The sequence below is a fragment of the Columba livia genome, chromosome 2 (assembly GCF_036013475.1).
Source record: "Columba livia isolate bColLiv1 breed racing homer chromosome 2, bColLiv1.pat.W.v2, whole genome shotgun sequence".
In the NCBI taxonomy this organism is placed as follows: Eukaryota; Metazoa; Chordata; class Aves; order Columbiformes; family Columbidae; genus Columba; species Columba livia.
In genome coordinates this window covers 90,203,022-90,214,951 of record NC_088603.1, presented here as the reverse complement: position 1 = coordinate 90,214,951, position 11,930 = coordinate 90,203,022, and the positions used below count along the sequence as shown (strand labels likewise).

The 11,930-nt window shown below is 40.1% G+C and overlaps 1 long non-coding RNA gene across 3 annotated transcripts in view; it reads left to right on the top strand.

Annotated features, from left to right (window-relative positions):
• The first annotated feature begins 570 nt into the window (after window positions 1-570).
• The window catches only part of LOC110362634 (uncharacterized), a 57,442-nt gene continuing 46,082 nt past the window's right edge, over window positions 571-11,930 (top strand). For 2 of the 3 annotated variants that reach the window (XR_010470361.1, XR_010470359.1), the window contains exon 1: window positions 571-758. This is a non-coding gene — a long non-coding RNA (uncharacterized LOC110362634). Of the gene's footprint in view, window positions 759-1,508; window positions 1,686-11,930 lie in introns of those variants that run through there. The other variant, XR_010470360.1, reaches the window with a different exon arrangement.

Here is an 11,930-nt window from a genome sequence, read left to right as displayed (position 1 = left end):
AATAACACCTGCAAGCATATGAGGTAAGAGAAAGTTAAAACTGGCATTTCTTGGTTTATTTCTTTTGTTTGTTTTATATTACATATATTACATATAAGAAAACTATTACTATTTTTGGATTATCAAATACTTAACATTCCTCAGGTTATATTTCAGCATACTTTAAGCTGACAGAGAAGTAAATTTATCAAGACTCATTGAGCGTAAAGAGAAATACGCTTAGAAACTCCGTGAAGGATAGAACCGTTGAGCATTTGATTGGACAAAAGATAGTGGCAGCAATACTGCATTCATTGCATTCTTCACATCCGCTTCCCAGCGTGTTTTTAAGGTTACTTTTTACCAGTATCATGAAACACATACTTTGTACATCTCCAATTACAGATTCCCTACAGATTCCCAGTTTGTTTGCATTGCAGCTGGGGGATTTTTGGTGTGGTTTGGGTTTGTTTAGTCTTGTAAATTAGCAAGCTATCAGTCAACTGAAAGTTGCTTCTGGAATTCACCAGGTGTAGGCTTTTAGTTTAAAATCTTCCTGATGACCAGCATGCACAGAGCCCAGGAGGTGGAGGCAAGTTTGTCAGTCAAGGGTTGGTGAGGTTTGGCTTATGAACAGAGGCCCTCAGGCAGTGGTCGCTAAGGTCGGTTTTTCAACACGGGTCATTCTGCCAGCATCCAGGAGAAAAGCAACGTTTCTATTCCAATTCCCTGTTCTGTGAAAATCTGTTCCTGCAAAAGGGTTAGAGGGACAGAAACAAGTAAGTATTAAACATCAATTATATAGTATAGGCAAGCATTGAAAAGGAAAAAAATGGGGTCAATTGTTCTGGAGGAGAAATCCAAGTTTTGGCTTTTTTTTGTTTGAAGATTAAACAATGAGAATGTTTACACTGAATTAAAGCCAATATTTCATATCATACTGGGAAAGCTTCATTTTTTTTTTTGCAACAAAAGTAGGGATGTTTAAAAAAAAAATCAAATTTTCATTAACAAAATATAGCAAGTTAGGAAATATTAAATCCAGTATCTATTTGTTTTTGGACCCAATTTAGTGAAATCTCATCAACAGCCTCATATGACAGCAGCTGCCTATGAAGACTGTGAGTTGGGCAGGTTTGTGGTGTTTGCACAAAACTCCAATGCCCTGCCATTTGGAGCAACAGCTTCAGGTTCTTTACTTAAAACTGGCTGTTTTGTGGGGTTTTGTTGTTGTTTGGGTTTTTGGTGTTGTTCGAGGGTTGGGTTTTTTTGTTTGGGCGGTTTTTATTTGTTTTTTTTTGTGGTGTTTTGGGGGTTTTTTAAGGTACTTTTTTAATATAGTACTACTTAATCTTTGCTGCTACCAAGTAAGGAGAACTTTTCAAGCGTGTAATATAATGGTGTTCAAAATAAACAGCTGCAGGGTAAAATTATGTGCTATGGAAAAAGTGTTAGGATTTGATGGAAAACTCAGTGGGGGGAGGAAAATTTTTAAATCGTATCCGGCACACAAGCCTGGAGAGCCCGCGCTAGGCCACGGCGCGGCCCGGCAGGCCCTTGCTCCTCCCGCCGCCCAGCCAGGAGCGGAGGAGCGGGGCAGCTCCCGGGCCACGGGGCCGGTCTGTCCATCCCGGGCAGAGCTGAGATGGGGCCGGGCAGGGCCCGCTGCGGTAACGAGTTCCCGGGACGGCGTGGCGCAGCCCCAGGTGAGTTGCGGGAAGCGGGGAAGGAGAGTCTGTCAGCGCCGCCGGGGCCCCGAGCGGGCCCGGGCCGGGCCGCACTTGCCGGGCCTCGGTGCTCCTCATGCGGTTGTTACCTTTTTTTTCGCTCTCGGAGACAAGAGGGAAGAAGTAAGCACGCACAGTCCCGGGTTGCCAGTTTTACAAATCAGGGTGGCTGTGTCATCATCATTATTCTCTAGTTTCTTGGGAATTTTTTAGCTAAAAAATAATTATTTGAGAGAAGTATCATGTGCTGGGGAAACATATACACTAATAACAGCTGAAATACAGGCACATGCCTGCTAAGCTTCCACTGTCTTAAAGACTTCATAGAATGTCCTGAGTTGGAAGGGACCCACAAGGATCATTGAGTCCAACTCCTGTCCCTGCACAGGACAACCCCACAGTTCACACCGTGTGTCTGAGGGTGTTTTCCAAATGCTTCTTGAACGCTGTCAGGCTTGGGGTCGTGACTGTCTGTTCCAGTGCTCCACCACCCTCTGGTGAAGAATCCTTTCCTAATATCCAGCCTAAACTTCCCATAGAACTTTAGAAAGAGGCATGTCTGTAATTACCTTGCAGGCACCCCTCCATGGCACCTCAGGGATCAGCAAGCTCAACATGTGCTTCTCCTCAGCCTGGGCTGCCATGTTGTTCACAGCTCCCAGATGGCTCCCCACAGTCCTGCAGCTGGAGAGCAAAATCAAGAGGCCATAAAAACTGTCCAGCTAGCACAGAATTTCCTCTTTTACTGCCCCAAACCAGCTGTATCCTGTCAGGGCCATGGGCTACTGCTAAGCCCAAGCAGCCTCATTAAACCTCCCCAACACCTATGGGCCAAGGAGCTCTATTTGACCTCTGCTGCAAAGCCTCATTTCTTGCCTGAGCTGTATGAGAGGGTTGCTGGGTTCTGGCTTAAAGTGTGGACTTGCTGCCTTGACTTCAGCCCATCCCTGTGGCCCTGCCTGGTGATTACTGGACCTGATCTTGACCTGTTGTTTGTTTTCCAGGTTTGGTGTCACACTGGCTTCATTGCTGTGGTATTTTCCTATAACGTAGACTTCTGCTTTATTCTGGCTGTGGTTTCTGGGTCTGTTTTACCTTCCTGGGAGAGGGGGAACAAGCGTAAGGTGGTGAGGCCTGTGCCCTACAGGTGCCCCTTAGCTCCTGATTTGCCTTCTCTTAAGCAGCAGCTATGTTCTCACTGCTTTCTGGTAGCAGCCTGCTGTACAAACCTCATATTTGCTGTTGCAGCATATGGCTTCTTGGTGTGGCACAGCAGTGCTATTTCATATGTCATTGGAGCTTAGCTGTGAGCCAGCTGTGCTGTTATAACAGGAATGTGATTTTGTTACTTCTTGATTGGGGGAAGCTGGAGGGGATGACTATATGTATAGATATAGATATATAGATATATTCGTTTCCTTCCTTCATTTCTTTATGCAACGCAATGTATTAGGATAAATTTCACTGAGAGTATGTGCTTATATATTTACACACACAATTCAGAAAAAACCCCACACCATTTCCATTACCTTCTTAAATAATTTGAAATGTCAGAATCTGATGCTTGAGATCAGCTCATGCATTTATACTGCTCCACTGAGCTAAACAGGAGTGCGTTAATAGTTGTAGAAAATAAAATTTTGTATATCAACAACCAATAAGAGTGTCGGTGACAACTGCTGTAGAGATAGACCAGGCTGTCTCAGTTACCAGTTATTGCTAGCTGGGTCTAATAGAAAAAACAAATCATCTTGGTATCAGACCTCAAAAAGGAAAAATACTGAAAAAGTATCATGGCAATTCCCAGAAAATACTTTACAGATCTTGGTTGTGTGAACATATGCCACAGCAGCAATGCAGTATGCTCTGTACCTTAGTGTTTTGCCAACAGTTTTTCCTTCTGCTAGTACTTCTAACACATCTTGATTTTTGAAAAGGGAGTAGCAGCATGCTGAATCTGCCTTGGCAGCAAAATGCTTTTGTATCTGAAGTACTTAGCTGCCAAGAAAGATGGACTATAATCATATGGTGTTGTATGTAATAGGACCACACATTAATTCCATAATTTTGATATGCACTCTCTGCTGTATCAACAGTTGAACAAAAGTTTCCACTTGCATCAATACAGAGCCTTCAGTGGTTTATAACATATGGCAACATATTTCTGATATTATACTGGGCAGCTAGCCCTTACTGGTTTGTCCAAATCTTGTCCCAAGACTGCCAGCCAGAGCTGTTCTGCACAATCTCTGCATAGCTCTGCAACATCTGCTTGGGCTAGCATCAGTATCAGCAGAAGTCAGCCCCTTACTATTTTATTAAATTCTTCAAGGCAAGTGGTTAGGATTTCTTCTAGACCAGATGGAGTCTAACATGATACAATATCCCTCACATTTAAACCTCATCCATTTGATAGACTTTACAGTGTAATGACCAACATTTGAGGCCTGTTATTTCTTCTGTGTTTGTCACTGCCTTGGCATGGCACACTGTACCAGCTGGAGAGGGAGTTGGTTAATGGCACCCAAAATGTTTTTCACTTCTCTGCACCAAACTGCAGGAATCCTCCTACACACCCACCTATTTACCCAGGTAAGTGAACAACATAGCTGTAGCATTCAGTAGGGCTGCTTGGGGGCAGGTGAGCTTACCTGAGCAAGCAGACATGAAGAATTAGGGCCCCATGTAAGTTGCTTAATGTGAGGTGGTTCAAAACTCTGCTTCAGCCTTCATCTTCCATCCTTCAGCATCAAACTTCATCCCCTTGGATACTTAGTCTTAATGCTGCTAGAGGCTAATTCAGCCACAAGAGAACACTTTTAACTGGACCATGTTTTTCTTTTGCCTCTGAAAGTCAGTGTAGTTGATGGAAACCTGGCACAGGCTCTGGTTGCTGGCCATCTCGCTGTGCCCAGGTGGATTGTCAGGCAAACAGAACTGTTAATCTTGGATTTTCAAATTTTTTTTTCTGCTTGTTATTAGATACTCTCTGTAACTGCAAGTATATGAAGTATTTGCACAAATTCTGCTCTTGCGTATTGAATCTAAAAAAACCTTTACCATATCCATTGCAGGCCATTTCCATGTGCATCAAATTAGAGGAGAGCGGGAAGTGCCCATGTAATTTGTACTGCTGATACCTGCCATCCTACACTCTGCTTACTATTAGAATTATTAGAATACTCTTTCCTAGTATTCAGTATTAAGGCACATTTCCTGTGGGCAGGCAGAAATGTGGTACTTCATTTGTCTAGAGTAGTCTTCCTTGTGCTAACTTGAAGGTTACTCAGCAACTCACCTTTGATGAATGAATACCAGGAAGCTCTTGCAATACCATTCTGTTCAAGAAATGTCATCTGCAGTTTTCCATAGATTCAAGGACCTTAAATTATACTTTACCTTCTGCCTGGTAAATAATTGATTTATGTCTGATAAAGCAAATGGAGCAGGAAGATTTCTGTTGCCTGACTCTTCAGGCTGCTGTATATTTTCTCAGATTTTGGCAGTGCTAAACCAATTAAAAATATATATTCATTACAAGCTCAAGCAAGTCATACATCTCATACACAGAAGAAAATTAGTCATACTCTCAGAATGAGGCAATTTAGAGGGTTAATTTGCCATAATGGGACTTAATATTCTGAAAACGTGGTAGACCACAATAATTTTAACAGATTGATTTTTTTTTTTTTCCTACTACTTTTCTTGACTTTGTTTATCATTTACACAAAATAAAAGTTGGAAGAACTAGCTTGCAGCTAATCCAAGTTGTGAAGTGTGTTATATATTGTATTCTTAAACCAGTAATGATGAAGTTATTCCCTTAGTTTTTTAGTACTTTTATTATAAAACTGAGATACTCATTTGCCCTTAAAATGTAAGGAGGCATAAACAAGGGTTAGTGGATCTCCCTCTATAGATTTTCCTATCGCTATATCTAGAACTATTAAATACTTTTGAGTGCCACAGCTAGAACATGTGTACAGTTTCACCACCTCTTTCATTTATTTTCTGTCTTTAAGATACATCGTAGAATTTAAACTCAACACAGGGAATGTCCAGAATTGTAATGCTCCAGCAGTTAAATCTAGGAAAATTACTTGTACATTAAAAATCAGTGTAGAATTAAACAGCAGTATAAGATGAACTGTCACCAGGTTAAAATGCAGGATTTAGCGATTCAAAATGTATGCTGGCTTGTCTGGAACCCAGTTCTGTCCACCTTAAATCTTGCAGCACTTTTCTTTCTTTAACAAACTTAGGAGAAATAAACATGTATGTTACTCAGACTGTATAAAAAATGATTATGTGGCATTCCAACACTTCCCAGAATGTCAGTGTCACTTGCTATGTGCATTAGCTGCCGGATGGATCTGAGGATCTCCCTCAGACTAAGACTTCTTGATTCCCATACTTCTGTGACTTCTGCACAGGACTGCTGTAGCTCTGTTCTAGTGCTCCAGCACTGCATTTCACTTCTTTATCTAAAAGAAGGTATTCTGGGGTGATCTGAAAACTCAGATGTTTGCTATGAAAAGCCTTTAGTTTCCATCCTCAATTCAAAACACTTCACTTAAAACAATTATTAAACTGCAAATAATGGAATTTTCAAGTGAACTTCGTGTATTAATACAAAACACTGAATCATACAATTATTTTCCTACTTCTACCTCATTTTCATTCATATTGGGTCTTCACTAATCCAAATCAATGCTATTTGGACTGAGAAAGCGCATTAAAAGCTATCCTCACAAAATAAAAGAAAATGCTGTACTAATTCTCATTTACACCCCTGAAAATACAGTAATAGGACTAAATGCTGTGATGAAAACTTAGAAAAATCATCTGATTTAGTAACAAAAGCAATATGATCCAAAGATTTTTATTTGCTTATATAAGTCTATGCTTTGTCAGCTATTTATATGTTATACATTACTATATACATTATGTCTGATGCAATAAATAACCCACACAGATTACATTATCAATGAAAATCAATACAATATATGTGGGGTCAGGTTCTTAGCGATGTAATAAAAAGCATGTTCATAAGTGACCTTCTGATTTTCTTCAGTTTTGAAATACACCTTTGGTAAATGTTCATTTTAATAACGCCTAAGTGCATAAACAGTCACCAAAAAAAGGCCAGTCACATTAGAATTACCTCTGGCACTTGGACGGACATTTAAATAAAGATGTTTTCTGCCATTCCCTAGTCTCTAGACATCCACATACTTGGAAGTGGTGGAAACACTAGATGCTAGGCATTGTGCTATGTTATCTGTTTCCCTGTTGAGCTATTTGAGTTTATGGTAAGGGATTTTTTGCTCACTTTTGGCAACCAAGGTATTTATTATGTTGTTTCACAGAATCCATCCTTCTGAAGGGTTACCATGCAGTCTAACACTAGAAATGGCTAACATTACATAAATTCTTTTGTATTTTTTTTTTCAGGCAGATTAAAAAAAAAATCTTCAAATAGTTAATCCAGTAATATCTTTATATCTTTTATATCTTTGCCAAAAGTGCTAAACTGCCCTTTTACCTGTATGGATATGAAAAGACATGATCTTGCTGGTGGTGACATTTTTTCTGTGGGAAAGAAGCTGAAATAATGTTCTAAACGCAAATAGAGTACAGATGACTTGGGCCTTTTGAAAATAACTCTCTTTGTATTGATTCACTTCAGGAATAAAAGCCTATAGGACTGATTGAAAGTCAGCCACAAGCACAGAGGAACCACAGCAGATTTTTTGCACAAGTGGCTTGAAGGCTCTAATAAATGTCAGCTGTGGGTAGCAGGAGGGGAGAATTACCTGGCAGCTATGTACCTCCACACACCTAAACCTTTTTATTCTGGCTCCTGAAGACATTCAATTTAGTTTAAAAACACCCTTTTATAGGTGAGGATTTTGAAAGTGAGGATGAAATAATTGTTTAATAAAGTGATCATTCGAGTGAGAAAATAAGAGAATGGTAGCAAGCATTTTAAGAAAACTTCTACCAGTGTTAGGGGGTAGGTATTTGCAGTGCTTAAATGGGACCAGCAAATTACATACTTTGATGCCTTGAATATACCCCTAATGAAGAAAAGTGTTATTTTGTTTTTGTTGTTGTTATTGTTGTTTTTTGGTTGGTTGGTTGGTTTTTTAAAAAGACAATGTGAACTTAGTTGTCTGACTCACCACCTTAGAGTACATTGTCTCTAGAGCTTTTTGCAGAAACATTAATTCATCTTAGTTAATATTTAGTATTAAATAGTATCTTTTTAACTTTCCATAGCTAAGCACTTGCTAGCCTGCTTGCTTTTCACACTGTTGACATAGTTAAAATCTATCTTTACCATTTCCCAGTGTGAGCATATCCACCCATGGGACCCTCATATTTCTGCCCAACTGGTTGCCATATTGAAAGACTGCCAAATACTAGTGGGCACACATAGATATTATAACTATTGCTGAAAAAAAAAGGGGGTCTAAACCAGCTAAAATGCTCTTCAGCCATCTAAATAATCTGCTACAGGGAAAGTAAAGACCAGAATCCTACACGAGACCTAGACTTAGAAGGAGATGACCGTAAGAGGACAAATGGTGTAATTTTTGTGCGGCTAAATTTAGAGAGATAATGTTTCCTGCTTCTTTTAGTCGAGTTTGTTAAAGAAGATTTTCATATTTTTTCATGATCATATTCAATTTAGGATCGCACATAAAGGGCTGAGAACATTGTCAGTTCATTTCAGATATGGATGACTGATGGAAAGTCTCCTACATGTTCTTACTGCTGTCTTCCTTGCAGGGAAACTGCAAGTCAGGCATTAGTTCAGCTGAATTTAGACAGAAACCTGTTTGATAAAACAATGTTGTGTGCCCAGCATTGTATCATCTAGATATCCTAAAACCAGCAGATATAAATTCACTAGATTCTTTCAGATTTTTGCATGGTAGGTGCTGGTGTTGCAGAAGCCCATGCATGTCTATAGTACAAGTCCAGCTGAAAAAGTTCTTCAGATAGCTTTTGGTTTTTTTTTTCTCCTCTTGTTTTTAGTTCATGTTGACGACAGGGCGAGAGAACAGAATCGTAGTGTCTGCTAATGGCTATATCATTTTTAACCTACTAAAATCAATCTGGTACCTCAGTTCAGTTCCTAAATTGACATCATAAAACCCCCATCAAATTCAACATCACTCAGCAGTCTACGTACAGGTAAGAAGGCAGTGAGCACAAGGGTCTAACTAGCTTTCTGTGAAGACACCACTGTAAACACGCTTTACACTGTTAAATGATGGTTTTAGTAGTCACTTTTGAATGTTTGTTTACATTATTATTAATAAGATATTTATTATGCAAGCACGGAAATCAGAGCTTTTCATTTAAGAGTCAGCTGAGCTGCTTCAGAGCAAACTGTGTACACAAGAAACAGTTGCAAAGCACAACATTCGGGCTGATTTAGCTTCTGTAGCAAATAAAAACTTGATTTAATAGAAGGGTTTCAATGGAGCAAAGCCTTATCCTTGAATGGGCAGCAAAATCTGGCAGTTTTTCCAGGATCATTAACAGGGCTTGTAAGAAGTACTATTGAACAGGCAAAAAAAAAAAAAAATGAAGGAGATTGAAAGCTGGTTGTTAAAGAATGCAGTCTCTTTTGGATTCCTAGCAAGGCAGGCTCTTCTGATTGTGTGTCGTCTCCTTACTCTGATGGAATTGCTGCAGACTGCTGAAGATCAAGGAGAGGAAAAAAAAAACCTACCAGAGGAAAAACTTAGAACACAATTATGCATTTCAAGTAGCATTTGCAATTCTGCTATCCCTAGGGAGAATATAAAAACTGTCAAATCTCCCCATACTAACGACCACATTCAGAGGCTGATTTAGGAAAGGAAGGCAAGGTGCCTGAACAGCATAACACTGTTGGGGTACAGAAAGAAGTTATATTAATTTGCCAGAATAGGAAACCTGTTGTTTCATCAGTAAAAGACAATAGAGCAAATAAAAACTTAATTGCTATTGGTAATGGAAGTGTGACAGCAGTGTAGATATAAAACAAATAAAACTTGCTGTTAAATTCAGGCCAGACTTCAAAATCACCAGGAAAATTGTTGAATTTTTTTGGGAAGAGAAGAAATACTTTAGGCAATAGAAATTCAAAATGGATTGAAAGGCATCTCTAAAGTTAAGAGGAGAGTGACCTGAGGGCTTAGCTGTGGATTAAAACTTGGAAGTTGTTTGGAGGATGAAGAAGGTGAACGTTTCCTAAAGTGAAGCAGCCTCTTACAGACTGTTCTAAATTAATTACTTCTCTCTGGCAACCAGTGAGAGAACCTGAGGGAATGTCAGGAAGATGTGCCAGGGGAAGTTTAGGTTGGACATTAGGAAAAGATTCTTCACCTAGAGGGTGGTGTAGCACTGAAACAGTGAGGTGAAACAGTGAGTGAAACCCAGGGAGGTGTCACGAATCCAAGCCTGACAGTGTTCAAGAAGAGACTGGACTACGCCCTCAGATACATGGTGTGAACTGTGGGGTTGTCCTGTGCATGGACAGGAGTTGGACTCGATGATCCTTGTGAGTCCCTTCCAACTCAGGACATTCTATGATTCTGTAATGTTACAGAGCACAGTCAAAAGCTGCCAATTTGGGAATGTAAAGCAAAGATAGATTTCTTGAAGTAGTCATTTTGTCTTAAAGAAAAGTTATATAGGATCCGGTAGGCAGTATTTGCAGTAAAATACTTAATTGAATTGTTCCAAGGTCAGTCTATACACTGCCTCCAGCAACTGGTAGCATTATTTTTTTTGTCATTTGTAGCTCTGAGCAGCCACTGGTACATTCAGAATCTCCAGCCACAAAAGTAAGCAGTGCTTGCATGTTTCTGAAAGGACACATCTCCCATTCTTAAACAGGAAAAAATATCTTTGGACAAAACTGTGAACAGTCTTACAATGATGTCTGTTTCACTCCTCAACAGACGTTAAACTTTGAGCGGCAATGTTAGTGCTTGCAGCTGGCTGACAGGTTGGCGGTGGCTGAGAGGAGAGGATGCCTCTTGGAAAAGGAATGGTAGCTGCAGGACTGAGAAGTGCCCTGATGGGATTTATCGGTGCTGCCAGATCGTAGCTCTAAGAAGGAGAAAAAAGGAGGATTGCAAGAATGGGGTGTGGATATCCCATTTTCTGCCTGTTACACAAAATACGAGAGCTTTCCTTTTGTACTGTGAAGCTCAGCCGATAGCTCAGGGTAGTCAGGAGATATGCCAGCCACGAGAAACTGCCTTAGAGGAACAAGGAACAGCTAAAGAGCAGAAGCAACAGCAGCTGCTGATCGCTGTGCTGCTTCTGTAGTGATTGCAGAAGAAGACACATAATATGGCGTGACAGCATTAGTGGGAGGTAATAGAAGAGCAGCATAAAGATCAGGATCCCTGATAGACCTTATAGAAGATATGGCAGCATTTTCGCTAACAGCCTTGACTTTGTAGAGCACTGGGCTGGTGTTACTGAGGGAACACTGAGTTTATTCTTGCCCACAGTACTTTTTAGCACCTGTGTTTCTGTTGCCTTTTGAGAGAGGAAGGCTTGTGGGAGGAAATGAAAGAAATATTCAAGGAGAGTTGTGAAAGCTTTAAATGACAAATCCACTACCCACCTAATGTAGCTGGTTGGCTGACTAGTACCAACTGGGATAAAATGATGGCAGGCAGAGGCCATATTGAAAGTGTTAGCTGCTGACTGAGAGAACAAGTAGCAAAATTGCAACACCAAGAAATACTGACTGTCAAAGACAGGGCAGTACTTCTCCTCTACTAAGTGAGCACCTGCATGTTTAGGAATTGTTTTTTTAAAGCACCATCGTTATCACCAGAACTTCGAACACATGCCACTGATGAAGGTAAAATATTGAAGATTTTATGTTCTCTGGCAGTCCTCTTTCAGGGAAGATTCCTCTCCCTATCCATCTCTCATTAACAGTAATTTTGCTTAAAATTCAACACACACATACCAAAGCTTTATTAAAACGTTGCTGAACAGTGCATCAAAAAGCTGCAAAATTTAAAGCTGACAAAAGGAGAAGATCCATATATGAGCCAGTGACAGTAGTTGTCAGGTTTGACAAAGATGAAGGGTTGTGTGTTATACTCCCCATCTCTGTTTTCCAAATAAAGCAATAATCTCTGTGGGCTTGGTTGTACAATCTGATGAAACTGGCTTGTTCTTGTAACTCAGTGATCA